We start from the raw sequence: 27155 nt of genomic DNA on the forward strand, positions 1-27155 counted from the left end.
ATAAATAAAAGGATAAGAGTAAAATGCTTGAATTGACGCTTAAAATGAATTTCGGTCTAGAAAAGCCACACTGCTTCGCAGGACTGGGTAGTTTAAAGGAATAAAGCGAAAGAAAAATGGCGCGTGCGATCATACCGGCATTAATGCACCGGATCCCATCAGAACTCCGAAGTTAAGCGTGCTTAGGCGAGAGTAGTACTAGGATGGGTGACCCCCTGGGAAGTCCTCGTGTTGCACCCCTCTCATTTTTGTTTCGAAATCCAAATTTCCTATTCGTTCTTTATCCTGTAGTAATTTAGCTCCGTCGGAACGACTGCTTTATATTTTGCTTCTTGTCGAAGCATGAAGGCGGGTCTGAAGGCGCGAGACAAATCAGGAACGGTATTGCTCGATCAAAGCCCGGATCGTCGCTCAAATTTGTCGGCGCAAATGTATCACCGCAAGCGTGAAGGATTGATTTCATGATAATTTTGAGTTGCGGGATGAGGGAAAAAAATAAGGTGCAAATCAATAACAAAAAAAATATAAAGTAAATAAATAATAGGATAAGAGGAAAATGCTTGAATCGAAGCTTAAAATGAATTTCGGTCTAGAAAAGCCACACTGTTTCGCAGCACGGGGTGGTTTAAAAGAATAAAGCGAAAGGAACATGGCGGGTGCGATCATACCAGCACTAATGCACTGGATCCCATCAGAACTCCGAAGTTATGCGTGCTTGGGCGAGAGTGGTACTAGGATGGGTGACCCCCTGGGAAGTCCTCGTGTTGCACCCCTCTCTTTTTTGTTTCGAAATCCAAATTTCCTATTCGTTCTTTATCCTGTAGTAATTTAGCTCCGTCGGAACGATTGCTTTATATTTTGCTTCTTGTCGAAGCATGAAGGCGGGTCTGAAGGCGCGAGACAAATCAGGAACGGTACGGCTCGATCAAAGCCCGGATCGTCGCTCAAATTTGTCGGCGCAAATGTATCACCGCAAGCGTGAAGGATTGATTTCATGATAATTTAGAGTTGCGGGATGAGGGAAAAAAATAAGGTGCAAATCAATAACAAAAAAAATATAAAGTAAATAAATAAAAGGATAAGAGGAAAATGCTTGAATTGAAGCTTAAAATGAATTTCGGTCTAGAAAAGCCACACTGTTTCGCAGCACGGGGTGGTTTAAAAGAATAAAGCGAAAGGAACATGGCGGGTGCGATCATACCAGCACTATTGCACCGGATCCCATCAGAACTCCAAAGTTAAGCGTGCTTGGGCGAGAGTAGTACTAGGATGGGTGACCCCCTGGGAAGTCCTCGTGTTGCACCCCTCTCTTTTTTGTTTCGAAATCCAAATTTCCTATTCGTTCTTTATCCTGTAGTAATTTAGCTCCGTCGGAACGATTGCTTTATATTTTGCTTCTTGTCGAAGCATGAAGGAGGATCTGAAGGCGCGAGACAAATCAGGAACGGTACGGCTCGATCAAAGCCCGGATCGTCGCTCAAATTTGTCGGCGCAAATGTATCACCGCAACTAGGGGTGGCAATTTTCGACACGACACGAACCTAACACGAAATTAATGGGTTTGGGTTGAGGTTTCGGGAATTCGGGTCAGAATCGGGTTGGACCCGATGAACCCGAAAAGAAAACCGGTCGATTTCGGGTCAACCCGTGGTGACCTGATATGACCCGATATGACCCGTTTACGAATTAAAAATAATTTAATAAACATAAAAATAATTTTATCTAACTAAACTAAGTTATTCTTTTTTTCAAAGGCATTAATTACTTAATCCTAAACGAATTTATTTAATTTGTGTGAAGTTGAAATTATTATACTTGGACAAATAATATATTATATTATTTTTCACTTTTGTATTGTTTTAATTTATTTTATATTTTGCTTGGGATAAAACACTTTTACGGTGTTTAATTTATTTTAGATTTGATTTGGAATCATTTATTTAAATTTTTATTACTTGATTATGTAATTAGTTTTGTGAGAAATTGATTTTATTAGAAATTACAGTGATAAATTAATAAATTAAAATTAAGTTTCGGGTCATTTCGGGTCGACCCGCCGCCCCGTAAACCTGAAATTTTCGGGTTCGGGTCAGCATACCTGACCCGTCACGGGTTGGCGGGTCGGGGTTCGGGTCAACAGATTTTCTGGCGGGTCTGTTGACCCGAACCCGACCCGCCAACCTGATTTGGACCCGAATTGCCACCCCTAACTGCAAGCGTGAAGGATTGATTTCATGATAATTTAGAGTTGCGGGATGAGGGAAAAAAACAGGGTGCAAATCAATAACAAAAAAAAATATAAAGTAAATAAATAAAAGGATAAGAGGAAAATGCTTGAATTGACGCTTAAAATGAATTTCGGTCTAGAAAAGCCACACTGCTTCGCAGGACTGGGTAGTTTAAAGGAATAAAGCGAAAGAAAAATGGCGCGTGCGATCATACCGGCATTAATGCACCGGATCCCATCAGAACTCCGAAGTTAAGCGTGCTTAGGCGAGAGTAGTACTAGGATGGGTGACCCCCTGGGAAGTCCTCGTGTTGCACCCCTCTCATTTTTGTTTCGAAATCCAAATTTCCTATTCGTTCTTTATCCTGTAGTAATTTAGCTCCGTCGGAACGACTGCTTTATATTTTGCTTCTTGTCGAAGCATGAAGGCGGGTCTGAAGGCGCGAGACAAATCAGGAACGGTATTGCTCGATCAAAGCCCGGATCGTCGCTCAAATTTGTCGGCGCAAATGTATCACCGCAAGCGTGAAGGATTGATTTCATGATAATTTAGAGTTGCGGGATGAGGGACAAAAATAAGGTGCAAATCAATAACAAAAAAAAAATAAAGTAAATAAATAAAAGGATAAGAGTAAAATGCTTGAATTGACGCTTAAAATGAATTTCGGTCTAGAAAAGCCACACTGCTTCGCAGGACTGGGTAGTTTAAAGGAATAAAGCGAAAGAAAAATGGCGCGTGCGATCATACCGGCATTAATGCACCGGATCCCATCAGAACTCCGAAGTTAAGCGTGCTTAGGCGAGAGTAGTACTAGGATGGGTGACCCCCTGGGAAGTCCTCGTGTTGCACCCCTCTCATTTTTGTTTCGAAATCCAAATTTCCTATTCGTTCTTTATCCTGTAGTAATTTAGCTCCGTCGGAACGACTGCTTTATATTTTGCTTCTTGTCGAAGCATGAAGGCGGGTCTGAAGGCGCGAGACAAATCAGGAACGGTATTGCTCGATCAAAGCCCGGATCGTCGCTCAAATTTGTCGGCGCAAATGTATCACCGCAAGCGTGAAGGATTGATTTCATGATAATTTTGAGTTGCGGGATGAGGGAAAAAAATAAGGTGCAAATCAATAACAAAAAAAATATAAAGTAAATAAATAATAGGATAAGAGGAAAATGCTTGAATCGAAGCTTAAAATGAATTTCGGTCTAGAAAAGCCACACTGTTTCGCAGCACGGGGTGGTTTAAAAGAATAAAGCGAAAGGAACATGGCGGGTGCGATCATACCAGCACTAATGCACTGGATCCCATCAGAACTCCGAAGTTATGCGTGCTTGGGCGAGAGTGGTACTAGGATGGGTGACCCCCTGGGAAGTCCTCGTGTTGCACCCCTCTCTTTTTTGTTTCGAAATCCAAATTTCCTATTCGTTCTTTATCCTGTAGTAATTTAGCTCCGTCGGAACGATTGCTTTATATTTTGCTTCTTGTCGAAGCATGAAGGCGGGTCTGAAGGCGCGAGACAAATCAGGAACGGTACGGCTCGATCAAAGCCCGGATCGTCGCTCAAATTTGTCGGCGCAAATGTATCACCGCAAGCGTGAAGGATTGATTTCATGATAATTTAGAGTTGCGGGATGAGGGAAAAAAATAAGGTGCAAATCAATAACAAAAAAAATATAAAGTAAATAAATAAAAGGATAAGAGGAAAATGCTTGAATTGAAGCTTAAAATGAATTTCGGTCTAGAAAAGCCACACTGTTTCGCAGCACGGGGTGGTTTAAAAGAATAAAGCGAAAGGAACATGGCGGGTGCGATCATACCAGCACTATTGCACCGGATCCCATCAGAACTCCAAAGTTAAGCGTGCTTGGGCGAGAGTAGTACTAGGATGGGTGACCCCCTGGGAAGTCCTCGTGTTGCACCCCTCTCTTTTTTGTTTCGAAATCCAAATTTCCTATTCGTTCTTTATCCTGTAGTAATTTAGCTCCGTCGGAACGATTGCTTTATATTTTGCTTCTTGTCGAAGCATGAAGGAGGATCTGAAGGCGCGAGACAAATCAGGAACGGTACGGCTCGATCAAAGCCCGGATCGTCGCTCAAATTTGTCGGCGCAAATGTATCACCGCAACTAGGGGTGGCAATTTTCGACACGACACGAACCTAACACGAAATTAATGGGTTTGGGTTGAGGTTTCGGGAATTCGGGTCAGAATCGGGTTGGACCCGATGAACCCGAAAAGAAAACCGGTCGATTTCGGGTCAACCCGTGGTGACCTGATATGACCCGATATGACCCGTTTACGAATTAAAAATAATTTAATAAACATAAAAATAATTTTATCTAACTAAACTAAGTTATTCTTTTTTTCAAAGGCATTAATTACTTAATCCTAAACGAATTTATTTAATTTGTGTGAAGTTGAAATTATTATACTTGGACAAATAATATATTATATTATTTTTCACTTTTGTATTGTTTTAATTTATTTTATATTTTGCTTGGGATAAAACACTTTTACGGTGTTTAATTTATTTTAGATTTGATTTGGAATCATTTATTTAAATTTTTATTACTTGATTATGTAATTAGTTTTGTGAGAAATTGATTTTATTAGAAATTACAGTGATAAATTAATAAATTAAAATTAAGTTTCGGGTCATTTCGGGTCGACCCGCCGCCCCGTAAACCTGAAATTTTCGGGTTCGGGTCAGCATACCTGACCCGTCACGGGTTGGCGGGTCGGGGTTCGGGTCAACAGATTTTCTGGCGGGTCTGTTGACCCGAACCCGACCCGCCAACCTGATTTGGACCCGAATTGCCACCCCTAACTGCAAGCGTGAAGGATTGATTTCATGATAATTTAGAGTTGCGGGATGAGGGAAAAAAACAGGGTGCAAATCAATAACAAAAAAAAATATAAAGTAAATAAATAAAAGGATAAGAGGAAAATGCTTGAATTGACGCTTAAAATGAATTTCGGTCTAGAAAAGCCACACTGCTTCGCAGGACTGGGTAGTTTAAAGGAATAAAGCGAAAGAAAAATGGCGCGTGCGATCATACCGGCATTAATGCACCGGATCCCATCAGAACTCCGAAGTTAAGCGTGCTTAGGCGAGAGTAGTACTAGGATGGGTGACCCCCTGGGAAGTCCTCGTGTTGCACCCCTCTCATTTTTGTTTCGAAATCCAAATTTCCTATTCGTTCTTTATCCTGTAGTAATTTAGCTCCGTCGGAACGACTGCTTTATATTTTGCTTCTTGTCGAAGCATGAAGGCGGGTCTGAAGGCGCGAGACAAATCAGGAACGGTATTGCTCGATCAAAGCCCGGATCGTCGCTCAAATTTGTCGGCGCAAATGTATCACCGCAAGCGTGAAGGATTGATTTCATGATAATTTAGAGTTGCGGGATGAGGGACAAAAATAAGGTGCAAATCAATAACAAAAAAAAAATAAAGTAAATAAATAAAAGGATAAGAGTAAAATGCTTGAATTGACGCTTAAAATGAATTTCGGTCTAGAAAAGCCACACTGCTTCGCAGGACTGGGTAGTTTAAAGGAATAAAGCGAAAGAAAAATGGCGCGTGCGATCATACCGGCATTAATGCACCGGATCCCATCAGAACTCCGAAGTTAAGCGTGCTTAGGCGAGAGTAGTACTAGGATGGGTGACCCCCTGGGAAGTCCTCGTGTTGCACCCCTCTCATTTTTGTTTCGAAATCCAAATTTCCTATTCGTTCTTTATCCTGTAGTAATTTAGCTCCGTCGGAACGACTGCTTTATATTTTGCTTCTTGTCGAAGCATGAAGGCGGGTCTGAAGGCGCGAGACAAATCAGGAACGGTATTGCTCGATCAAAGCCCGGATCGTCGCTCAAATTTGTCGGCGCAAATGTATCACCGCAAGCGTGAAGGATTGATTTCATGATAATTTTGAGTTGCGGGATGAGGGAAAAAAATAAGGTGCAAATCAATAACAAAAAAAATATAAAGTAAATAAATAATAGGATAAGAGGAAAATGCTTGAATCGAAGCTTAAAATGAATTTCGGTCTAGAAAAGCCACACTGTTTCGCAGCACGGGGTGGTTTAAAAGAATAAAGCGAAAGGAACATGGCGGGTGCGATCATACCAGCACTAATGCACTGGATCCCATCAGAACTCCGAAGTTATGCGTGCTTGGGCGAGAGTGGTACTAGGATGGGTGACCCCCTGGGAAGTCCTCGTGTTGCACCCCTCTCTTTTTTGTTTCGAAATCCAAATTTCCTATTCGTTCTTTATCCTGTAGTAATTTAGCTCCGTCGGAACGATTGCTTTATATTTTGCTTCTTGTCGAAGCATGAAGGCGGGTCTGAAGGCGCGAGACAAATCAGGAACGGTACGGCTCGATCAAAGCCCGGATCGTCGCTCAAATTTGTCGGCGCAAATGTATCACCGCAAGCGTGAAGGATTGATTTCATGATAATTTAGAGTTGCGGGATGAGGGAAAAAAATAAGGTGCAAATCAATAACAAAAAAAATATAAAGTAAATAAATAAAAGGATAAGAGGAAAATGCTTGAATTGAAGCTTAAAATGAATTTCGGTCTAGAAAAGCCACACTGTTTCGCAGCACGGGGTGGTTTAAAAGAATAAAGCGAAAGGAACATGGCGGGTGCGATCATACCAGCACTATTGCACCGGATCCCATCAGAACTCCAAAGTTAAGCGTGCTTGGGCGAGAGTAGTACTAGGATGGGTGACCCCCTGGGAAGTCCTCGTGTTGCACCCCTCTCTTTTTTGTTTCGAAATCCAAATTTCCTATTCGTTCTTTATCCTGTAGTAATTTAGCTCCGTCGGAACGATTGCTTTATATTTTGCTTCTTGTCGAAGCATGAAGGAGGATCTGAAGGCGCGAGACAAATCAGGAACGGTACGGCTCGATCAAAGCCCGGATCGTCGCTCAAATTTGTCGGCGCAAATGTATCACCGCAACTAGGGGTGGCAATTTTCGACACGACACGAACCTAACACGAAATTAATGGGTTTGGGTTGAGGTTTCGGGAATTCGGGTCAGAATCGGGTTGGACCCGATGAACCCGAAAAGAAAACCGGTCGATTTCGGGTCAACCCGTGGTGACCTGATATGACCCGATATGACCCGTTTACGAATTAAAAATAATTTAATAAACATAAAAATAATTTTATCTAACTAAACTAAGTTATTCTTTTTTTCAAAGGCATTAATTACTTAATCCTAAACGAATTTATTTAATTTGTGTGAAGTTGAAATTATTATACTTGGACAAATAATATATTATATTATTTTTCACTTTTGTATTGTTTTAATTTATTTTATATTTTGCTTGGGATAAAACACTTTTACGGTGTTTAATTTATTTTAGATTTGATTTGGAATCATTTATTTAAATTTTTATTACTTGATTATGTAATTAGTTTTGTGAGAAATTGATTTTATTAGAAATTACAGTGATAAATTAATAAATTAAAATTAAGTTTCGGGTCATTTCGGGTCGACCCGCCGCCCCGTAAACCTGAAATTTTCGGGTTCGGGTCAGCATACCTGACCCGTCACGGGTTGGCGGGTCGGGGTTCGGGTCAACAGATTTTCTGGCGGGTCTGTTGACCCGAACCCGACCCGCCAACCTGATTTGGACCCGAATTGCCACCCCTAACTGCAAGCGTGAAGGATTGATTTCATGATAATTTAGAGTTGCGGGATGAGGGAAAAAAACAGGGTGCAAATCAATAACAAAAAAAAATATAAAGTAAATAAATAAAAGGATAAGAGGAAAATGCTTGAATTGACGCTTAAAATGAATTTCGGTCTAGAAAAGCCACACTGCTTCGCAGGACTGGGTAGTTTAAAGGAATAAAGCGAAAGAAAAATGGCGCGTGCGATCATACCGGCATTAATGCACCGGATCCCATCAGAACTCCGAAGTTAAGCGTGCTTAGGCGAGAGTAGTACTAGGATGGGTGACCCCCTGGGAAGTCCTCGTGTTGCACCCCTCTCATTTTTGTTTCGAAATCCAAATTTCCTATTCGTTCTTTATCCTGTAGTAATTTAGCTCCGTCGGAACGACTGCTTTATATTTTGCTTCTTGTCGAAGCATGAAGGCGGGTCTGAAGGCGCGAGACAAATCAGGAACGGTATTGCTCGATCAAAGCCCGGATCGTCGCTCAAATTTGTCGGCGCAAATGTATCACCGCAAGCGTGAAGGATTGATTTCATGATAATTTAGAGTTGCGGGATGAGGGACAAAAATAAGGTGCAAATCAATAACAAAAAAAAAATAAAGTAAATAAATAAAAGGATAAGAGTAAAATGCTTGAATTGACGCTTAAAATGAATTTCGGTCTAGAAAAGCCACACTGCTTCGCAGGACTGGGTAGTTTAAAGGAATAAAGCGAAAGAAAAATGGCGCGTGCGATCATACCGGCATTAATGCACCGGATCCCATCAGAACTCCGAAGTTAAGCGTGCTTAGGCGAGAGTAGTACTAGGATGGGTGACCCCCTGGGAAGTCCTCGTGTTGCACCCCTCTCATTTTTGTTTCGAAATCCAAATTTCCTATTCGTTCTTTATCCTGTAGTAATTTAGCTCCGTCGGAACGACTGCTTTATATTTTGCTTCTTGTCGAAGCATGAAGGCGGGTCTGAAGGCGCGAGACAAATCAGGAACGGTATTGCTCGATCAAAGCCCGGATCGTCGCTCAAATTTGTCGGCGCAAATGTATCACCGCAAGCGTGAAGGATTGATTTCATGATAATTTTGAGTTGCGGGATGAGGGAAAAAAATAAGGTGCAAATCAATAACAAAAAAAATATAAAGTAAATAAATAATAGGATAAGAGGAAAATGCTTGAATCGAAGCTTAAAATGAATTTCGGTCTAGAAAAGCCACACTGTTTCGCAGCACGGGGTGGTTTAAAAGAATAAAGCGAAAGGAACATGGCGGGTGCGATCATACCAGCACTAATGCACTGGATCCCATCAGAACTCCGAAGTTATGCGTGCTTGGGCGAGAGTGGTACTAGGATGGGTGACCCCCTGGGAAGTCCTCGTGTTGCACCCCTCTCTTTTTTGTTTCGAAATCCAAATTTCCTATTCGTTCTTTATCCTGTAGTAATTTAGCTCCGTCGGAACGATTGCTTTATATTTTGCTTCTTGTCGAAGCATGAAGGCGGGTCTGAAGGCGCGAGACAAATCAGGAACGGTACGGCTCGATCAAAGCCCGGATCGTCGCTCAAATTTGTCGGCGCAAATGTATCACCGCAAGCGTGAAGGATTGATTTCATGATAATTTAGAGTTGCGGGATGAGGGAAAAAAATAAGGTGCAAATCAATAACAAAAAAAATATAAAGTAAATAAATAAAAGGATAAGAGGAAAATGCTTGAATTGAAGCTTAAAATGAATTTCGGTCTAGAAAAGCCACACTGTTTCGCAGCACGGGGTGGTTTAAAAGAATAAAGCGAAAGGAACATGGCGGGTGCGATCATACCAGCACTATTGCACCGGATCCCATCAGAACTCCAAAGTTAAGCGTGCTTGGGCGAGAGTAGTACTAGGATGGGTGACCCCCTGGGAAGTCCTCGTGTTGCACCCCTCTCTTTTTTGTTTCGAAATCCAAATTTCCTATTCGTTCTTTATCCTGTAGTAATTTAGCTCCGTCGGAACGATTGCTTTATATTTTGCTTCTTGTCGAAGCATGAATGCGGGTCTGAAGGCGCGAGACAAATCAGGAACGGTACGGCTCGATCAAAGCTCGGATCGTCGCTCAAATTTGTCGGCGCAAATGTATCACCGCAAGCGTGAAGGATTGATTTCATGATAATTTAGAGTTGCGGGATGAGGGAAAAAAACAGGGTGCAAATCAATAACAAAGAGAAAAATAAAGTAAATAAATAAAAGGATAAGAGGAAAATGCTTGAATTGACGCTTAAAATGAATTTCGGTCTAGAAAAGCCACACTGCTTCGCAGGACGGGGTAGTTTAAAAGAATAAAGCGAAAGGAACATGGTTGTCGAAGCATGAAGGCGGGTCTGAAGGCGCGAGACAAATCAGGAACGGTACGGCTCGATCAAAGCCCGGATCGTCGCTCAAATTTGTCGGCGCAAATGTATCACCGCAACTAGGGGTGGCAATTTTCGACACGACCTGAAAACACGACACGAGCCTAACACGAAATTAATGGGTTTGGGTTGAGGTTTCGGGAATTCGGGTCAGAATCGGGTTGGACCCGATGAACCCGAAAAGAAAACCGGTCGATTTCGGGTCAACCCGTGGTGACCTGATATGACCCGATATGACCCGTTTACGAGTTAAAAATAATTTAATAAACATAAAAATAATTTTATCTAACTAAACTAAGTTATTCTTTTTTTCAAAGGCATTAATTACTTAATCCTAAACGAATTTATTTAATTTGTGTGAAGTTGAAATTATTATACTTGGACAAATAATATATTATATTATTTTTCACTTTTATATTGTTTTAATTTATTTTATATTTTGCTTGGGATAAAACACTTTTACGGTGTTTAATTTATTTTAGATTTGATTTGGAATCATTTATTTAAATTTTTATTACTTGATTATGTAATTAGTTTTGTGAGAAATTGATTTTATTAGAAATTACAGTGATAAATTAATAAATTAAAATTAAGTTTCGGGTCATTTCGGGTCGACCCGCCGCCCCGTAAACCTGAAATTTTCGGGTTCGGGTCAGCATACCTGACCCGTCACGGGTTGGCGGGTCGGGGTTCGGGTCAACAGATTTTCTGGCGGGTCTGTTGACCCGAACCCGACCCGCCAACCTGATTTGGACCCGAATTGCCACCCCTAACTGCAAGCGTGAAGGATTGATTTCATGATAATTTAGAGTTGCGGGATGAGGGAAAAAAACAGGGTGCAAATCAATAACAAAAAAAAATATAAAGTAAATAAATAAAAGGATAAGAGGAAAATGCTTGAATTGACGCTTAAAATGAATTTCGGTCTAGAAAAGCCACACTGCTTCGCAGGACTGGGTAGTTTAAAGGAATAAAGCGAAAGAAAAATGGCGCGTGCGATCATACCGGCATTAATGCACCGGATCCCATCAGAACTCCGAAGTTAAGCGTGCTTAGGCGAGAGTAGTACTAGGATGGGTGACCCCCTGGGAAGTCCTCGTGTTGCACCCCTCTCATTTTTGTTTCGAAATCCAAATTTCCTATTCGTTCTTTATCCTGTAGTAATTTAGCTCCGTCGGAACGACTGCTTTATATTTTGCTTCTTGTCGAAGCATGAAGGCGGGTCTGAAGGCGCGAGACAAATCAGGAACGGTATTGCTCGATCAAAGCCCGGATCGTCGCTCAAATTTGTCGGCGCAAATGTATCACCGCAAGCGTGAAGGATTGATTTCATGATAATTTAGAGTTGCGGGATGAGGGACAAAAATAAGGTGCAAATCAATAACAAAAAAAAAATAAAGTAAATAAATAAAAGGATAAGAGTAAAATGCTTGAATTGACGCTTAAAATGAATTTCGGTCTAGAAAAGCCACACTGCTTCGCAGGACTGGGTAGTTTAAAGGAATAAAGCGAAAGAAAAATGGCGCGTGCGATCATACCGGCATTAATGCACCGGATCCCATCAGAACTCCGAAGTTAAGCGTGCTTAGGCGAGAGTAGTACTAGGATGGGTGACCCCCTGGGAAGTCCTCGTGTTGCACCCCTCTCATTTTTGTTTCGAAATCCAAATTTCCTATTCGTTCTTTATCCTGTAGTAATTTAGCTCCGTCGGAACGACTGCTTTATATTTTGCTTCTTGTCGAAGCATGAAGGCGGGTCTGAAGGCGCGAGACAAATCAGGAACGGTATTGCTCGATCAAAGCCCGGATCGTCGCTCAAATTTGTCGGCGCAAATGTATCACCGCAAGCGTGAAGGATTGATTTCATGATAATTTTGAGTTGCGGGATGAGGGAAAAAAATAAGGTGCAAATCAATAACAAAAAAAATATAAAGTAAATAAATAATAGGATAAGAGGAAAATGCTTGAATCGAAGCTTAAAATGAATTTCGGTCTAGAAAAGCCACACTGTTTCGCAGCACGGGGTGGTTTAAAAGAATAAAGCGAAAGGAACATGGCGGGTGCGATCATACCAGCACTAATGCACCGGATCCCATCAGAACTCCGAAGTTAAGCGTGCTTGGGCGAGAGTGGTACTAGGATGGGTGACCCCCTGGGAAGTCCTCGTGTTGCACCCCTCTCTTTTTTGTTTCGAAATCCAAATTTCCTATTCGTTCTTTATCCTGTAGTAATTTAGCTCCGTCGGAACGATTGCTTTATATTTTGCTTCTTGTCGAAGCATGAAGGCGGGTCTGAAGGCGCGAGACAAATCAGGAACGGTACGGCTCGATCAAAGCCCGGATCGTCGCTCAAATTTGTCGGCGCAAATGTATCACCGCAAGCGTGAAGGATTGATTTCATGATAATTTAGAGTTGCGGGATGAGGGAAAAAAATAAGGTGCAAATCAATAACAAAAAAAATATAAAGTAAATAAATAAAAGGATAAGAGGAAAATGCTTGAATTGAAGCTTAAAATGAATTTCGGTCTAGAAAAGCCACACTGTTTCGCAGCACGGGGTGGTTTAAAAGAATAAAGCGAAAGGAACATGGCGGGTGCGATCATACCAGCACTATTGCACCGGATCCCATCAGAACTCCAAAGTTAAGCGTGCTTGGGCGAGAGTAGTACTAGGATGGGTGACCCCCTGGGAAGTCCTCGTGTTGCACCCCTCTCTTTTTTGTTTCGAAATCCAAATTTCCTATTCGTTCTTTATCCTGTAGTAATTTAGCTCCGTCGGAACGATTGCTTTATATTTTGCTTCTTGTCGAAGCATGAATGCGGGTCTGAAGGCGCGAGACAAATCAGGAACGGTACGGCTCGATCAAAGCTCGGATCGTCGCTCAAATTTGTCGGCGCAAATGTATCACCGCAAGCGTGAAGGATTGATTTCAAGGGATGAGGGAAAAAAACAGGGTGCAAATCAATAACAAAGAGAAAAATAAAGTAAATAAATAAAAGGATAAGAGGAAAATGCTTGAATTGACGCTTAAAATGAATTTCGGTCTAGAAAAGCCACACTGCTTCGCAGGACGGGGTAGTTTAAAAGAATAAAGCGAAAGGAACATGGCTGGTGCGACCATACCAGCACTAATGCACCGGATCCCATCAGAACTCCGAAGTTAAGCGTGCTTGGGCGAGAGTAGTACTAGGATGGGTGACCCCCTGGGAAGTCCTCGTGTTGCACCCCTCTCATTTTTGTTTCGAAATCCAAATTTCCTATTCGTTCTTTATCCTGTAGTAATTTAGCTCCGTCGGAACGACTGCTTTATATTTTGCTTCTTGTCGAAGCATGAAGGCGGGTCTGAAGGCGCGAGACAAATCAGGAACGGTATTGCTCGATCAAAGCCCGGATCGTCGCTCAAATTTGTCGGCGCAAATGTATCACCGCAAGCGTGAAGGATTGATTTCATGATAATTTAGAGTTGCGGGATGAGGGACAAAAATAAGGTGCAAATCAATAACAAAAAAAAAATAAAGTAAATAAATAAAAGGATAAGAGTAAAATGCTTGAATTGACGCTTAAAATGAATTTCGGTCTAGAAAAGCCACACTGCTTCGCAGGACTGGGTAGTTTAAAGGAATAAAGCGAAAGAAAAATGGCGCGTGCGATCATACCGGCATTAATGCACCGGATCCCATCAGAACTCCGAAGTTAAGCGTGCTTAGGCGAGAGTAGTACTAGGATGGGTGACCCCCTTGGAAGTCCTCGTGTTGCACCCCTCTCATTTTTGTTTCGAAATCCAAATTTCCTATTCGTTCTTTATCCTGTAGTAATTTAGCTCCGTCGGAACGACTGCTTTATATTTTGCTTCTTGTCGAAGCATGAAGGCGGGTCTGAAGGCGCGAGACAAATCAGGAACGGTATTGCTCGATCAAAGCCCGGATCGTCGCTCAAATTTGTCGGCGCAAATGTATCACCGCAAGCGTGAAGGATTGATTTCATGATAATTTTGAGTTGCGGGATGAGGGAAAAAAATAAGGTGCAAATCAATAACAAAAAAAATATAAAGTAAATAAATAATAGGATAAGAGGAAAATGCTTGAATCGAAGCTTAAAATGAATTTCGGTCTAGAAAAGCCACACTGTTTCGCAGCACGGGGTGGTTTAAAAGAATAAAGCGAAAGGAACATGGCGGGTGCGATCATACCAGCACTAATGCACCGGATCCCATCAGAACTCCGAAGTTAAGCGTGCTTGGGCGAGAGTGGTACTAGGATGGGTGACCCCCTGGGAAGTCCTCGTGTTGCACCCCTCTCTTTTTTGTTTCGAAATCCAAATTTCCTATTCGTTCTTTATCCTGTAGTAATTTAGCTCCGTCGGAACGATTGCTTTATATTTTGCTTCTTGTCGAAGCATGAAGGCGGGTCTGAAGGCGCGAGACAAATCAGGAACGGTACGGCTCGATCAAAGCCCGGATCGTCGCTCAAATTTGTCGGCGCAAATGTATCACCGCAAGCGTGAAGGATTGATTTCATGATAATTTAGAGTTGCGGGATGAGGGAAAAAAATAAGGTGCAAATCAATAACAAAAAAAATATAAAGTAAATAAATAAAAGGATAAGAGGAAAATGCTTGAATTGAAGCTTAAAATGAATTTCGGTCTAGAAAAGCCACACTGTTTCGCAGCACGGGGTGGTTTAAAAGAATAAAGCGAAAGGAACATGGCGGGTGCGATCATACCAGCACTATTGCACCGGATCCCATCAGAACTCCAAAGTTAAGCGTGCTTGGGCGAGAGTAGTACTAGGATGGGTGACCCCCTGGGAAGTCCTCGTGTTGCACCCCTCTCTTTTTTGTTTCGAAATCCAAATTTCCTATTCGTTCTTTATCCTGTAGTAATTTAGCTCCGTCGGAACGATTGCTTTATATTTTGCTTCTTGTCGAAGCATGAATGCGGGTCTGAAGGCGCGAGACAAATCAGGAACGGTACGGCTCGATCAAAGCTCGGATCGTCGCTCAAATTTGTCGGCGCAAATGTATCACCGCAAGCGTGAAGGATTGATTTCATGATAATTTAGAGTTGCGGGATGAGGGAAAAAAACAGGGTGCAAATCAATAACAAAGAGAAAAATAAAGTAAATAAATAAAAGGATAAGAGGAAAATGCTTGAATTGACGCTTAAAATGAATTTCGGTCTAGAAAAGCCACACTGCTTCGCAGGACGGGGTAGTTTAAAAGAATAAAGCGAAAGGAACATGGCTGGTGCGACCATACCAGCACTAATGCACCGGATCCCATCAGAACTCCGAAGTTAAGCGTGCTTGGGCGAGAGTAGTACTAGGATGGGTGACCCCCTGGGAAGTCCTCGTGTTGCACCCCTCTCATTTTTGTTTCGAAATCCAAATTTCCTATTCGTTCTTTATCCTGTAGTAATTTAGCTCCGTCGGAACGACTGCTTTATATTTTGCTTCTTGTCGAAGCATGAAGGCGGGTCTGAAGGCGCGAGACAAATCAGGAACGGTATTGCTCGATCAAAGCCCGGATCGTCGCTCAAATTTGTCGGCGCAAATGTATCACCGCAAGCGTGAAGGATTGATTTCATGATAATTTTGAGTTGCGGGATGAGGGAAAAAAATAAGGTGCAAATCAATAACAAAAAAAATATAAAGTAAATAAATAAAAGGATAAGAGGAAAATGCTTGAATCGAAGCTTAAAATGAATTTCGGTCTAGAAAAGCCACACTGTTTCGCAGCACGGGGTGGTTTAAAAGAATAAAGCGAAAGGAACATGGCGGGTGCGATCATACCAGCACTAATGCACCGGATCCCATCAGAACTCCGAAGTTAAGCGTTCTTGGGCGAGAGTGGTACTAGGATGGGTGACCCCCTGGGAAGTCCTCGTGTTGCACCCCTCTCTTTTTTGTTTCGAAATCCAAATTTCCTATTCGTTCTTTATCCTGTAGTAATTTAGCTCCGTCGGAACGATTGCTTTATATTTTGCTTCTTGTCGAAGCATGAAGGCGGGTCTGAAGGCGCGAGACAAATCAGGAACGGTACGGCTCGATCAAAGCCCGGATCGTCGCTCAAATTTGTCGGCGCAAATGTATCATCGCAACTAGGGGTGGCAATTTTCGACACGACCTGAAAACACGATACGAGCCTAACACGAAATTAATGGGTTTGGGTTGAGGTTTCGGGAATTCGGGTCAGAATCCGGTTGGACCCGATGAACCCGAAAAGAAAACCGGTCGATTTCGGGTCAACCCGTGGTGACCTGATATGACCCGATATGACCCGTTTACGAGTTAAAAATAATTTAATAAACATAAAAATAATTTTATCTAACTAAACTAAGTTATTCTTTTTTTCAAAGGCATTAATTACTTAATCCTAAACGAATTTATTTAATTTGTGTGAAGTTGAAATTATTATACTTGGACAAATAATATATTATATTATTTTTCACTTTTATATTGTTTTAATTTATTTTATATTTTGCTTGGGATAAAACACTTTTACGGTGTTTAATTTATTTTAGATTTGATTTGGAATCATTTATTTAAATTTTTATTACTTGATTATGTAATTAGTTTTGTGAGAAATTGATTTTATTAGAAATTACAGTGATAAATTAATAAATTAAAATTAAGTTTCGGGTCATTTCGGGTCGACCCGCCGCCCCGTAAACCTGAAATCTTCGGGTTCGGGTCAGCATACCTGACCCGTCACGGGTTGGCGGGTCGGGGTTCGGGTCAACAGATTTTCTGGCGGGTCTGTTGACCCGAACCCGACCCGCCAACCTGATTTGGACCCGAATTGCCACCCCTGACTGCAAGCGTGAAGGATTGATTTCATGATAATTTAGAGTTGCGGGATGAGGGGAAAAAACAGGGTGCAAATCAATAACAAAAAAAAAATAAAGTAAATAAATAAAAGGATAAGAGGAAAATGCTTGAATTGACGCTTAAAATGAATTTCGGTCTAGAAAAGCCACACTGCTTCGCAGGACGGGGTAGTTTAAAAGAATAAAGCGAAAGGAACATGGCGGGTGCGACCATACCAGCACTAATGCACCGGATCCCATCAGAACTCCGAAGTTAAGCGTGCTTGGGCGAGAGTGGTACTAGGATGGGTGACCCCCTGGGAAGTTCTCGTGTTGCACCCCTCTCTTTTTTGTTTCGAAATCCAAATTTCCTATTCGTTCTTTATCCTGTAGTAATTTAGCTCCGTCGGAACGATTGCTTTATATTTTGCTTCTTGTCGAAGCATGAAGGCGGGTCTGAAGGCGCGAGACAAATCAGGAACGGTACGGCTCGATCAAAGCCCGGATCGTCGCTCAAATTTGTCGGCGCAAATGTATCACCGCAACTAGGGGTGGCCATTTTCGACACGACCTGAAAACACGACACGAGCCTAACACGAAATTAATGGGTTTGGGTTGAGGTTTCGGGAATTCGGGTCAGAATCGGGTTGGACCCGATGAACCCGAAAAGAAAACCGGTCGATTTCGGGTCAACCCGTGGTGACCTGATATGACCCGATATGACCCGTTTACGAGTTAAAAATAATTTAATAAACATAAAAATAATTTTATCTAACTAAACTAAGTTATTCTTTTTTTCAAAGGCATTAATTACTTAATCCTAAACGAATTTATTTAATTTGCGTGAAGTTGAAATTATTATACTTGGACAAATAATATATTATATTATTTTTCACTTTTATATTGTTTTAATTTATTTTATATTTTGCTTGGGATAAAACACTTTTACGGTGTTTAATTTATTTTAGATTTGATTTGGAATCATTTATTTAAATTTTTATTACTTGATTATGTAATTAGTTTTGTGAGAAATTGATTTTATTAGAAATTACAGTGATAAATTAATAAATTAAAATTAAGTTTCGGGTCATTTCGGGTCGACCCGCCGCCCCGTAAACCTGAAATCTTCGGGTTCGGGTCAGCATACCTGACCCGTCACGGGTTGGCGGGTCGGGGTTCGGGTCAACAGATTTTCTGGCGGGTCTGTTGACCCGAACCCGACCCGCCAACCTGATTTGGACCCGAATTGCCACCCCTGACTGCAAGCGTGAAGGATTGATTTCATGATAATTTAGAGTTGCGGGATGAGGGAAAAAAACAGGGTGCAAATCAATAACAAAAAAAAAATAAAGTAAATAAATAAAAGGATAAGAGGAAAATGCTTGAATTGACGCTTAAAATGAATTTCGGTCTAGAAAAGCCACACTGCTTCGCAGGACGGGGTAGTTTAAAAGAATAAAGCGAAAGGAACATGGCGGGTGCGACCATACCAGCACTAATGCACCGGATCCCATCAGAACTCCGAAGTTAAGCGTGCTTGGGCGAGAGTGGTACTAGGATGGGTGACCCCCTGGGAAGTCCTCGTGTTGCACCCCTCTCTTTTTTGTTTCGAAATCCAAATTTCCTATTCGTTCTTTATCCTGTAGTAATTTAGCTCCGTCGGAACGATTGCTTTATATTTTGCTTCTTGTCGAAGCATGAAGGCGGGTCTGAAGGCGCGAGACAAATCAGGAACGGTACGGCTCGACCAAAGCCCGGATCGTCGCTCAAATTTGTCGGCGCAAATGTATCACCGCAACTAGGGGTGGCAATTTTCGACACGACCTGAAAACACGACACGAGCCTAACACGAAATTAATGGGTTTGGGTTGAGGTTTCGGGAATTCGGGTCAGAATCGGGTTGGACCCGATGAACCCGAAAAGAAAACCGGTCGATTTCGGGTCAACCCGTGGTGACCTGATATGACCCGATATGACCCGTTTACGAGTTAAAAATAATTTAATAAACATAAAAATAATTTTATCTAACTAAACTAAGTTATTCTTTTTTTCAAAGGCATTAATTACTTAATCCTAAACGAATTTATTTAATTTGTGTGAAGTTGAAATTATTATACTTGGACAAATAATATATTATATTATTTTTCACTTTTATATTGTTTTAATTTATTTTATATTTTGCTTGGGATAAAACACTTTTACGGTGTTTAATTTATTTTAGATTTGATTTGGAATCATTTATTTAAATTTTTATTACTTGATTATGTAATTAGTTTTGTGAGAAATTGATTTTATTAGAAATTGCAGTGATAAATTAATAAATTAAAATTAAGTTTCGGGTCATTTCGGGTCTACCCGCCGCCCCGTAAACCTGAAATCTTCGGGTTCGGGTCAGCATACCTGACCCGTCACGGGTTGGCGGGTCGGGGTTCGGGTTAACAGATTTTCTGGCGGGTCTGTTGACCCGAACCCGACCCGCCAACCTGATTTGGACCCGAATTGCCACCCCTGACTGCAAGCGTGAAGGATTGATTTCATGATAATTTAGAGTTGCGGGATGAGGGAAAAAAACAGGGTGCAAATCAATAACAAAAAAAAATATAAAGTAAATAAATAAAAGGATAAGAGGAAAATGCTTGAATTGACGCTTAAAATGAATTTCGGTCTAGAAAAGCCACACTGCTTCGCAGGACGGGGTAGTTTAAAAGAATAACGCGAAAGGAACATGGCGGGTGCGATCATACCAGCACTAATGCACCGGATCCCATCAGAACTCCGAAGTTAAGCGTGCTTGGGCGAGAGTAGTACTAGGATGGGTGACCCCCTGGGAAGTCCTCGTGTTGCACCCCTCTCTTTTTTGTTTCGAAATCCAAATTTCCTATTCGTTCTTTATCCTGTAGTAATTTAGCTCCGTCGGAACGATTGCTTAATATTTTGCTTCTTGTCGAAGCGTGAAGGAGGATCTGAAGGCGCGAGACAAATCAGGAACGGTACGGCTCGATCAAAGCCCGGATCGTCGCTCAAATTTGTCGGCGCAAATGTATCACCGCAACTAGGGGTGCAATTTTCGACACGACACGAACCTAACACGAAATTAATGGGTTTGGGTTGAGGTTTCGGGAATTCGGTTCAGAATCGGGTTGGACCCGATGAACCCGAAAAGAAAACCGGTCGATTTCGGGTCAACCCGTGGTGACCTGATATGACCCGATATGACCCGTTTACGAATTAAAAATAATTTAATAAACATAAAAATAATTTTATCTAACTAAACTAAGTTATTCTTTTTTTCAAAGGCATTAATTACTTAATCCTAAACGAATTTATTTAATTTGTGTGAAGTTGAAATTATTATACTTGGACAAATAATATATTATATTATTTTTCACTTTTGTATTGTTTTAATTTATTTTATATTTTGCTTGGGATAAAACACTTTTACGGTGTTTAATTTATTTTAGATTTGATTTGGAATCATTTATTTAAATTTTTATTACTTGATTATGTAATTAGTTTTGTGAGAAATTGATTTTATTAGAAATTACAGTGATAAATTAATAAATTAAAATTAAGTTTCGGGTCATTTCGGGTCGACCCGCCGCCCCGTAAACCTGAAATCTTCGGGTTCGGGTCAGCATACCTGACCCGTCACGGGTTGGCGGGTCGGGGATCGGGTCAACAGATTTTCTGGCGGGTCTGTTGACCCGAACCCGACCCGCCAACCTGATTTGGACCCGAATTGCCACCCCTAACTGCAAGCGTGAAGGATTGATTTCATGATAATTTAGAGTTGCGGGATGAGGGAAAAAAACAGGGTGCAAATCAATAACAAAAAAAAATATAAAGTAAATAAATAAAAGGATAAGAGGAAAATGCTTGAATTGACGCTTAAAATGAATTTCGGTCTAGAAAAGCCACACTGCTTCGCAGGACTGGGTAGTTTAAAGGAATAAAGCGAAAGAAAAATGGCGCGTGCGATCATACCGGCATTAATGCACCGGATCCCATCAGAACTCCGAAGTTAAGCGTGCTTAGGCGAGAGTAGTACTAGGATGGGTGACCCCCTGGGAAGTCCTCGTGTTGCACCCCTCTCATTTTTGTTTCGAAATCCAAATTTCCTATTCGTTCTTTATCCTGTAGTAATTTAGCTCCGTCGGAACGACTGCTTTATATTTTGCTTCTTGTCGAAGCATGAAGGCGGGTCTGAAGGCGCGAGACAAATCAGGAACGGTATTGCTCGATCAAAGCCCGGATCGTCGCTCAAATTTGTCGGCGCAAATGTATCACCGCAAGCGTGAAGGATTGATTTCATGATAATTTAGAGTTGCGGGATGAGGGACAAAAATAAGGTGCAAATCAATAACAAAAAAAAAATAAAGTAAATAAATAAAAGGATAAGAGTAAAATGCTTGAATTGACGCTTAAAATGAATTTCGGTCTAGAAAAGCCACACTGCTTCGCAGGACTGGGTAGTTTAAAGGAATAAAGCGAAAGAAAAATGGCGCGTGCGATCATACCGGCATTAATGCACCGGATCCCATCAGAACTCCGAAGTTAAGCGTGCTTGGGCGAGAGTAGTACTAGGATGGGTGACCCCCTGGGAAGTCCTCGTGTTGCACCCCTCTCTTTTTTGTTTCGAAATCCAAATTTCCTATTCGTTCTTTATCCTGTAGTAATTTAGCTCCGTCGGAACGATTGCTTTATATTTTGCTTCTTGTCGAAGCATGAATGCGGGTCTGAAGGCGCGAGACAAATCAGGAACGGTACGGCTCGATCAAAGCCCGGATCGTCGCTCAAATTTGTCGGCGCAAATGTATCACCGCAAGCGTGAAGGATTGATTTCATGATAATTTAGAGTTGCGGGATGAGGGAAAAAAATAAGGTGCAAATCAATAACAAAAAAAATATAAAGTAAATAAATAAAAGGATAAGAGGAAAATGCTTGAATTGAAGCTTAAAATGAATTTCGGTCTAGAAAAGCCACACTGTTTCGCAGCACGGGGTGGTTTAAAAGAATAAAGCGAAAGGAACATGGCGGGTGCGATCATACCAGCACTATTGCACCGGATCCCATCAGAACTCCAAAGTTAAGCGTGCTTGGGCGAGAGTAGTACTAGGATGGGTGACCCCCTGGGAAGTCCTCGTGTTGCACCCCTCTCTTTTTTGTTTCGAAATCCAAATTTCCTATTCGTTCTTTATCCTGTAGTAATTTAGCTCCGTCGGAACGATTGCTTTATATTTTGCTTCTTGTCGAAGCATGAATGCGGGTCTGAAGGCGCGAGACAAATCAGGAACGGTACGGCTCGATCAAAGCTCGGATCGTCGCTCAAATTTGTCGGCGCAAATGTATCACCGCAAGCGTGAAGGATTGATTTCATGATAATTTAGAGTTGCGGGATGAGGGAAAAAAACAGGGTGCAAATCAATAACAAAGAGAAAAATAAAGTAAATAAATAAAAGGATAAGAGGAAAATGCTTGAATTGACGCTTAAAATGAATTTCGGTCTAGAAAAGCCACACTGCTTCGCAGGACGGGGTAGTTTAAAAGAATAAAGCGAAAGGAACATGGCTGGTGCGACCATACCAGCACTAATGCACCGGATCCCATCAGAACTCCGAAGTTAAGCGTGCTTGGGCGAGAGTAGTACTAGGATGGGTGACCCCCTGGGAAGTCCTCGTGTTGCACCCCTCTCATTTTTGTTTCGAAATCCAAATTTCCTATTCGTTCTTTATCCTGTAGTAATTTAGCTCCGTCGGAACGACTGCTTTATATTTTGCTTCTTGTCGAAGCATGAAGGCGGGTCTGAAGGCGCGAGACAAATCAGGAACGGTATTGCTCGATCAAAGCCCGGATCGTCGCTCAAATTTGTCGGCGCAAATGTATCACCGCAAGCGTGAAGGATTGATTTCATGATAATTTTGAGTTGCGGGATGAGGGAAAAAAATAAGGTGCAAATCAATAACAAAAAAAATATAAAGTAAATAAATAAAAGGATAAGAGGAAAATGCTTGAATCGAAGCTTAAAATGAATTTCGGTCTAGAAAAGCCACACTGTTTCGCAGCACGGGGTGGTTTAAAAGAATAAAGCGAAAGGAACATGGCGGGTGCGATCATACCAGCACTAATGCACCGGATCCCATCAGAACTCCGAAGTTAAGCGTGCTTGGGCGAGAGTGGTACTAGGATGAGTGACCCCCTGGGAAGTCCTCGTGTTGCACCCCTCTCTTTTTTGTTTCGAAATCCAAATTTCCTATTCGTTCTTTATCCTGTAGTAATTTAGCTCCGTCGGAACGATTGCTTTATATTTTGCTTCTTGTCGAAGCATGAAGGCGGGTCTGAAGGCGCGAGACAAATCAGGAACGGTACGGCTCGATCAAAGCCCGGATCGTCGCTCAAATTTGTCGGCGCAAATGTATCACCGCAAGCGTGAAGGATTGATTTCATGATAATTTAGAGTTGCGGGATGAGGGAAAAAAATAAGGTGCAAATCAATAACAAAAAAAATATAAAGTAAATAAATAAAAGGATAAGAGGAAAATGCTTGAATTGAAGCTTAAAATGAATTTCGGTCTAGAAAAGCCACACTGTTTCGCAGCACGGGGTGGTTTAAAAGAATAAAGCGAAAGGAACATGGCGGGTGCGATCATACCAGCACTATTGCACCGGATCCCATCAGAACTCCAAAGTTAAGCGTGCTTGGGCGAGAGTAGTACTAGGATGGGTGACCCCCTGGGAAGTCCTCGTGTTGCACCCCTCTCTTTTTTGTTTCGAAATCCAAATTTCCTATTCGTTCTTTATCCTGTAGTAATTTAGCTCCGTCGGAACGATTGCTTTATATTTTGCTTCTTGTCGAAGCATGAATGCGGGTCTGAAGGCGCGAGACAAATCAGGAACGGTACGGCTCGATCAAAGCTCGGATCGTCGCTCAAATTTGTCGGCGCAAATGTATCACGGCAAGCGTGAAGGATTGATTTCATGATAATTTAGAGTTGCGGGATGAGGGAAAAAAACAGGGTGCAAATCAATAACAAAGAGAAAAATAAAGTAAATAAATAAAAGGATAAGAGGAAAATGCTTGAATTGACGCTTAAAATGAATTTCGGTCTAGAAAAGCCACACTGCTTCGCAGGACGGGGTAGTTTAAAAGAATAAAGCGAAAGGAACATGGCTGGTGCGACCATACCAGCACTAATGCACCGGATCCCATCAGAACTCCGAAGTTAAGCGTGCTTGGGCGAGAGTAGTACTAGGATGGGTGACCCCCTGGGAAGTCCTCGTGTTGCACCCCTCTCATTTTTGTTTCGAAATCCAAATTTCCTATTCGTTCTTTATCCTGTAGTAATTTAGCTCCGTCGGAACGACTGCTTTATATTTTGCTTCTTGTCGAAGCATGAAGGCGGGTCTGAAGGCGCGAGACAAATCAGGAACGGTATTGCTCGATCAAAGCCCGGATCGTCGCTCAAATTTGTCGGCGCAAATGTATCACCGCAAGCGTGAAGGATTGATTTCATGATAATTTTGAGTTGCGGGATGAGGGAAAAAAATAAGGTGCAAATCAATAACAAAAAAAATATAAAGTAAATAAATAAAAGGATAAGAGGAAAATGCTTGAATCGAAGCTTAAAATGAATTTCGGTCTAGAAAAGCCACACTGTTTCGCAGCACGGGGTGGTTTAAAAGAATAAAGCGAAAGGAACATGGCGGGTGCGATCATACCAGCACTAATGCACCGGATCCCATCAGAACTCCGAAGTTAAGCGTGCTTGGGCGAGAGTGGTACTAGGATGGGTGACCCCCTGGGAAGTCCTCGTGTTGCACCCCTCTCTTTTTTGTTTCGAAATCCAAATTTCCTATTCGTTCTTTATCCTGTAGTAATTTAGCTCCGTCGGAACGATTGCTTTATATTTTGCTTCTTGTCGAAGCATGAAGGCGGGTCTGAAGGCGCGAGACAAATCAGGAACGGTACGGCTCGATCAAAGCCCGGATCGTCGCTCAAATTTGTCGGCGCAAATGTATCACCGCAACTAGGGGTGGCAATTTTCGACACGACCTGAAAACACGATACGAGCCTAACACGAAATTAATGGGTTTGGGTTGAGGTTTCGGGAATTCGGGTCAGAATCCGGTTGGACCCGATGAACCCGAAAAGAAAACCGGTCGATTTCGGGTCAACCCGTGGTGACCTGATATGACCCGATATGACCCGTTTACGAGTTAAAAATAATTTAATAAACATAAAAATAATTTTATCTAACTAAACTAAGTTATTCTTTTTTTCAAAGGCATTAATTACTTAATCCTAAACGAATTTATTTAATTTGTGTGAAGTTGAAATTATTATACTTGGACAAATAATATATTATATTATTTTTCAATTTTATATTGTTTTAATTTATTTTATATTTTGCTTGGGATAAAACACTTTTACGGTGTTTAATTTATTTTAGATTTGATTTGGAATCATTTATTTAAATTTTTATTACTTGATTATGTAATTAGTTTTGTGAGAAATTGATTTTATTAGAAATTACAGTGATAAATTAATAAATTAAAATTAAGTTTCGGGTCATTTCGGGTCGACCCGCCGCCCCGTAAACCTGAAATCTTCGGGTTCGGGTCAGCATACCTGACCCGTCACGGGTTGGCGGGTCGGGGTTCGGGTCAACAGATTTTCTGGCGGGTCTGTTGACCCGAACCCGACCCGCCAACCTGATTTGGACCCGAATTGCCACCCCTGACTGCAAGCGTGAAGGATTGATTTCATGATAATTTAGAGTTGCGGGATGAGGGAAAAAAACAGGGTGCAAATCAATAACAAAGAGAAAAATAAAGTAAATAAATAAAAGGATAAGAGGAAAATACTTGAATTGACGCTTAAAATGAATTTCGGTCAAGAAAAGCCACACTGCTTCGCAGGACGGGGTAGTTTAAAAGAATAAAGCGAAAGGAACATGGCTGGTGCGACCATACCAGCACTAATGCACCGGATCCCATCAGAACTCCGAAGTTAAGCGTGCTTGGGCGAGAGTAGTACTAGGATGGGTGACCCCCTGGGAAGTCCTCGTGTTGCACCCCTCTCTTTTTTGTTTCGAAATCCAAATTTCCTATTCGTTCTTTATCCTGTAGTAATTTAGCTCCGTCGGAACGATTGCTTTATATTTTGCTTCTTGTCGAAGCATGAAGGCGGGTCTGAAGGCGCGAGACAAATCAGGAACGGTACGGCTCGATCAAAGCCCGGATCGTCGCTCAAATTTGTCGGCGCAAATGTATCACCGCAACTAGGGGTGGCAATTTTCGACACGACCTGAAAACACGACACGAGCCTAACACGAAATTAATGGGTTTGGGTTGAGGTTTCGGGAATTCGGGTCAGAATCGGGTTGGACCCGATGAACCCGAAAAGATAACCGGTCGATTTCGGGTCAACCCGTGGTGACCTGATATGACCCGATATGACCCGTTTACGAGTTAAAAATAATTTAATAAACATAAAAATAATTTTATCTAACTAAACTAAGTTATTCTTTTTTTCAAAGGCATTAATTACTTAATCCTAAACGAATTTATTTAATTTGTGTGAAGTTGAAATTATTATACTTGGACAAATAATATATTATATTATTTTTCACTTTTATATTGTTTTAATTTATTTTATATTTTGCTTGGGATAAAACACTTTTACGGTGTTTAATTTATTTTAGATTTGATTTGGAATCATTTATTTAAATTTTTATTACTTGATTATGTAATTAGTTTTGTGAGAAATTGATTTTATTAGAAATTACAGTGATAAATTAATAAATTAAAATTAAGTTTCGGGTCATTTCGGGTCGACCCGCCGCCCCGTAAACCTGAAATCTTCGGGTTCGGGTCAGCATACCTGACCCGTCACGGGTTGGCGGGTCGGGGTTCGGGTCAACAGATTTTCTGGCGGGTCTGTTGACCCGAACCCGACCCGCCAACCTGATTTGGACCCGAATTGCCACCCCTGACTGCAAGCGTGAAGGATTGATTTCATGATAATTTAGAGTTGCGGGATGAGGGAAAAAAACAGGGTG

The 27155-nt window shown here is 41.5% G+C and overlaps 37 non-coding genes across 37 annotated transcripts; all 37 read left to right on the forward strand.

The window, feature by feature from the left end:
• The first annotated feature begins 121 nt into the window (after positions 1 to 121).
• On the forward strand, positions 122 to 240 carry LOC140032053 (5S ribosomal RNA). The gene has a single exon (XR_011835979.1). It is a non-coding gene; the product is annotated as a 5S ribosomal RNA (ribosomal RNA).
• Positions 241 to 654: 414 nt separating this feature from the next.
• On the forward strand, positions 655 to 773 carry LOC140032069 (5S ribosomal RNA). Its single transcript, XR_011835995.1, has one exon. It is a non-coding gene; the product is annotated as a 5S ribosomal RNA (ribosomal RNA).
• Positions 774 to 1187: 414 nt separating this feature from the next.
• LOC140031078 (5S ribosomal RNA) lies at positions 1188 to 1306 on the forward strand. The gene has a single exon (XR_011834999.1). It is a non-coding gene; the product is annotated as a 5S ribosomal RNA (ribosomal RNA).
• Positions 1307 to 2428: 1122 nt separating this feature from the next.
• LOC140032054 (5S ribosomal RNA) lies at positions 2429 to 2547 on the forward strand. Its single transcript, XR_011835980.1, has one exon. It is a non-coding gene; the product is annotated as a 5S ribosomal RNA (ribosomal RNA).
• A 414-nt stretch (positions 2548 to 2961) lies between these two features.
• On the forward strand, positions 2962 to 3080 carry LOC140032055 (5S ribosomal RNA). The gene has a single exon (XR_011835981.1). It is a non-coding gene; the product is annotated as a 5S ribosomal RNA (ribosomal RNA).
• Positions 3081 to 3494: 414 nt separating this feature from the next.
• LOC140032070 (5S ribosomal RNA) lies at positions 3495 to 3613 on the forward strand. The gene has a single exon (XR_011835996.1). It is a non-coding gene; the product is annotated as a 5S ribosomal RNA (ribosomal RNA).
• Positions 3614 to 4027: 414 nt separating this feature from the next.
• On the forward strand, positions 4028 to 4146 carry LOC140031079 (5S ribosomal RNA). Its single transcript, XR_011835000.1, has one exon. It is a non-coding gene; the product is annotated as a 5S ribosomal RNA (ribosomal RNA).
• A 1122-nt stretch (positions 4147 to 5268) lies between these two features.
• LOC140032056 (5S ribosomal RNA) lies at positions 5269 to 5387 on the forward strand. Its single transcript, XR_011835982.1, has one exon. It is a non-coding gene; the product is annotated as a 5S ribosomal RNA (ribosomal RNA).
• Positions 5388 to 5801: 414 nt separating this feature from the next.
• On the forward strand, positions 5802 to 5920 carry LOC140032058 (5S ribosomal RNA). Its single transcript, XR_011835984.1, has one exon. It is a non-coding gene; the product is annotated as a 5S ribosomal RNA (ribosomal RNA).
• A 414-nt stretch (positions 5921 to 6334) lies between these two features.
• Positions 6335 to 6453, forward strand: LOC140032071 (5S ribosomal RNA). The gene has a single exon (XR_011835997.1). It is a non-coding gene; the product is annotated as a 5S ribosomal RNA (ribosomal RNA).
• A 414-nt stretch (positions 6454 to 6867) lies between these two features.
• On the forward strand, positions 6868 to 6986 carry LOC140031080 (5S ribosomal RNA). Its single transcript, XR_011835001.1, has one exon. It is a non-coding gene; the product is annotated as a 5S ribosomal RNA (ribosomal RNA).
• A 1122-nt stretch (positions 6987 to 8108) lies between these two features.
• Positions 8109 to 8227, forward strand: LOC140032059 (5S ribosomal RNA). The gene has a single exon (XR_011835985.1). It is a non-coding gene; the product is annotated as a 5S ribosomal RNA (ribosomal RNA).
• Positions 8228 to 8641: 414 nt separating this feature from the next.
• On the forward strand, positions 8642 to 8760 carry LOC140032060 (5S ribosomal RNA). The gene has a single exon (XR_011835986.1). It is a non-coding gene; the product is annotated as a 5S ribosomal RNA (ribosomal RNA).
• Positions 8761 to 9174: 414 nt separating this feature from the next.
• LOC140032072 (5S ribosomal RNA) lies at positions 9175 to 9293 on the forward strand. Its single transcript, XR_011835998.1, has one exon. It is a non-coding gene; the product is annotated as a 5S ribosomal RNA (ribosomal RNA).
• Positions 9294 to 9707: 414 nt separating this feature from the next.
• On the forward strand, positions 9708 to 9826 carry LOC140031081 (5S ribosomal RNA). The gene has a single exon (XR_011835002.1). It is a non-coding gene; the product is annotated as a 5S ribosomal RNA (ribosomal RNA).
• A 1457-nt stretch (positions 9827 to 11283) lies between these two features.
• Positions 11284 to 11402, forward strand: LOC140032061 (5S ribosomal RNA). The gene has a single exon (XR_011835987.1). It is a non-coding gene; the product is annotated as a 5S ribosomal RNA (ribosomal RNA).
• A 414-nt stretch (positions 11403 to 11816) lies between these two features.
• On the forward strand, positions 11817 to 11935 carry LOC140032062 (5S ribosomal RNA). Its single transcript, XR_011835988.1, has one exon. It is a non-coding gene; the product is annotated as a 5S ribosomal RNA (ribosomal RNA).
• Positions 11936 to 12349: 414 nt separating this feature from the next.
• LOC140030752 (5S ribosomal RNA) lies at positions 12350 to 12468 on the forward strand. The gene has a single exon (XR_011834671.1). It is a non-coding gene; the product is annotated as a 5S ribosomal RNA (ribosomal RNA).
• A 414-nt stretch (positions 12469 to 12882) lies between these two features.
• Positions 12883 to 13001, forward strand: LOC140031082 (5S ribosomal RNA). Its single transcript, XR_011835003.1, has one exon. It is a non-coding gene; the product is annotated as a 5S ribosomal RNA (ribosomal RNA).
• Positions 13002 to 13400: 399 nt separating this feature from the next.
• Positions 13401 to 13519, forward strand: LOC140030056 (5S ribosomal RNA). The gene has a single exon (XR_011833970.1). It is a non-coding gene; the product is annotated as a 5S ribosomal RNA (ribosomal RNA).
• A 414-nt stretch (positions 13520 to 13933) lies between these two features.
• LOC140032303 (5S ribosomal RNA) lies at positions 13934 to 14052 on the forward strand. Its single transcript, XR_011836229.1, has one exon. It is a non-coding gene; the product is annotated as a 5S ribosomal RNA (ribosomal RNA).
• A 414-nt stretch (positions 14053 to 14466) lies between these two features.
• LOC140030753 (5S ribosomal RNA) lies at positions 14467 to 14585 on the forward strand. Its single transcript, XR_011834672.1, has one exon. It is a non-coding gene; the product is annotated as a 5S ribosomal RNA (ribosomal RNA).
• Positions 14586 to 14999: 414 nt separating this feature from the next.
• On the forward strand, positions 15000 to 15118 carry LOC140031083 (5S ribosomal RNA). Its single transcript, XR_011835004.1, has one exon. It is a non-coding gene; the product is annotated as a 5S ribosomal RNA (ribosomal RNA).
• A 415-nt stretch (positions 15119 to 15533) lies between these two features.
• LOC140030057 (5S ribosomal RNA) lies at positions 15534 to 15652 on the forward strand. Its single transcript, XR_011833971.1, has one exon. It is a non-coding gene; the product is annotated as a 5S ribosomal RNA (ribosomal RNA).
• Positions 15653 to 16066: 414 nt separating this feature from the next.
• LOC140031536 (5S ribosomal RNA) lies at positions 16067 to 16185 on the forward strand. Its single transcript, XR_011835458.1, has one exon. It is a non-coding gene; the product is annotated as a 5S ribosomal RNA (ribosomal RNA).
• A 1134-nt stretch (positions 16186 to 17319) lies between these two features.
• On the forward strand, positions 17320 to 17438 carry LOC140029913 (5S ribosomal RNA). The gene has a single exon (XR_011833828.1). It is a non-coding gene; the product is annotated as a 5S ribosomal RNA (ribosomal RNA).
• Positions 17439 to 18572: 1134 nt separating this feature from the next.
• LOC140030589 (5S ribosomal RNA) lies at positions 18573 to 18691 on the forward strand. The gene has a single exon (XR_011834504.1). It is a non-coding gene; the product is annotated as a 5S ribosomal RNA (ribosomal RNA).
• A 1135-nt stretch (positions 18692 to 19826) lies between these two features.
• LOC140032198 (5S ribosomal RNA) lies at positions 19827 to 19945 on the forward strand. Its single transcript, XR_011836123.1, has one exon. It is a non-coding gene; the product is annotated as a 5S ribosomal RNA (ribosomal RNA).
• A 1121-nt stretch (positions 19946 to 21066) lies between these two features.
• On the forward strand, positions 21067 to 21185 carry LOC140032064 (5S ribosomal RNA). The gene has a single exon (XR_011835990.1). It is a non-coding gene; the product is annotated as a 5S ribosomal RNA (ribosomal RNA).
• A 414-nt stretch (positions 21186 to 21599) lies between these two features.
• LOC140031325 (5S ribosomal RNA) lies at positions 21600 to 21718 on the forward strand. The gene has a single exon (XR_011835246.1). It is a non-coding gene; the product is annotated as a 5S ribosomal RNA (ribosomal RNA).
• Positions 21719 to 22132: 414 nt separating this feature from the next.
• On the forward strand, positions 22133 to 22251 carry LOC140031084 (5S ribosomal RNA). The gene has a single exon (XR_011835005.1). It is a non-coding gene; the product is annotated as a 5S ribosomal RNA (ribosomal RNA).
• Positions 22252 to 22666: 415 nt separating this feature from the next.
• LOC140030058 (5S ribosomal RNA) lies at positions 22667 to 22785 on the forward strand. The gene has a single exon (XR_011833972.1). It is a non-coding gene; the product is annotated as a 5S ribosomal RNA (ribosomal RNA).
• A 414-nt stretch (positions 22786 to 23199) lies between these two features.
• On the forward strand, positions 23200 to 23318 carry LOC140031640 (5S ribosomal RNA). The gene has a single exon (XR_011835562.1). It is a non-coding gene; the product is annotated as a 5S ribosomal RNA (ribosomal RNA).
• Positions 23319 to 23732: 414 nt separating this feature from the next.
• On the forward strand, positions 23733 to 23851 carry LOC140031085 (5S ribosomal RNA). The gene has a single exon (XR_011835006.1). It is a non-coding gene; the product is annotated as a 5S ribosomal RNA (ribosomal RNA).
• A 415-nt stretch (positions 23852 to 24266) lies between these two features.
• LOC140030059 (5S ribosomal RNA) lies at positions 24267 to 24385 on the forward strand. The gene has a single exon (XR_011833973.1). It is a non-coding gene; the product is annotated as a 5S ribosomal RNA (ribosomal RNA).
• A 414-nt stretch (positions 24386 to 24799) lies between these two features.
• On the forward strand, positions 24800 to 24918 carry LOC140030754 (5S ribosomal RNA). The gene has a single exon (XR_011834673.1). It is a non-coding gene; the product is annotated as a 5S ribosomal RNA (ribosomal RNA).
• A 1135-nt stretch (positions 24919 to 26053) lies between these two features.
• On the forward strand, positions 26054 to 26172 carry LOC140030060 (5S ribosomal RNA). Its single transcript, XR_011833974.1, has one exon. It is a non-coding gene; the product is annotated as a 5S ribosomal RNA (ribosomal RNA).
• The last annotated feature ends 983 nt before the right edge of the window (positions 26173 to 27155 follow it).

This window comes from Coffea arabica, chromosome 11e (genome assembly GCF_036785885.1).
Source record: "Coffea arabica cultivar ET-39 chromosome 11e, Coffea Arabica ET-39 HiFi, whole genome shotgun sequence".
NCBI lineage: Eukaryota > Viridiplantae > Streptophyta > Magnoliopsida > Gentianales > Rubiaceae > Coffea > Coffea arabica.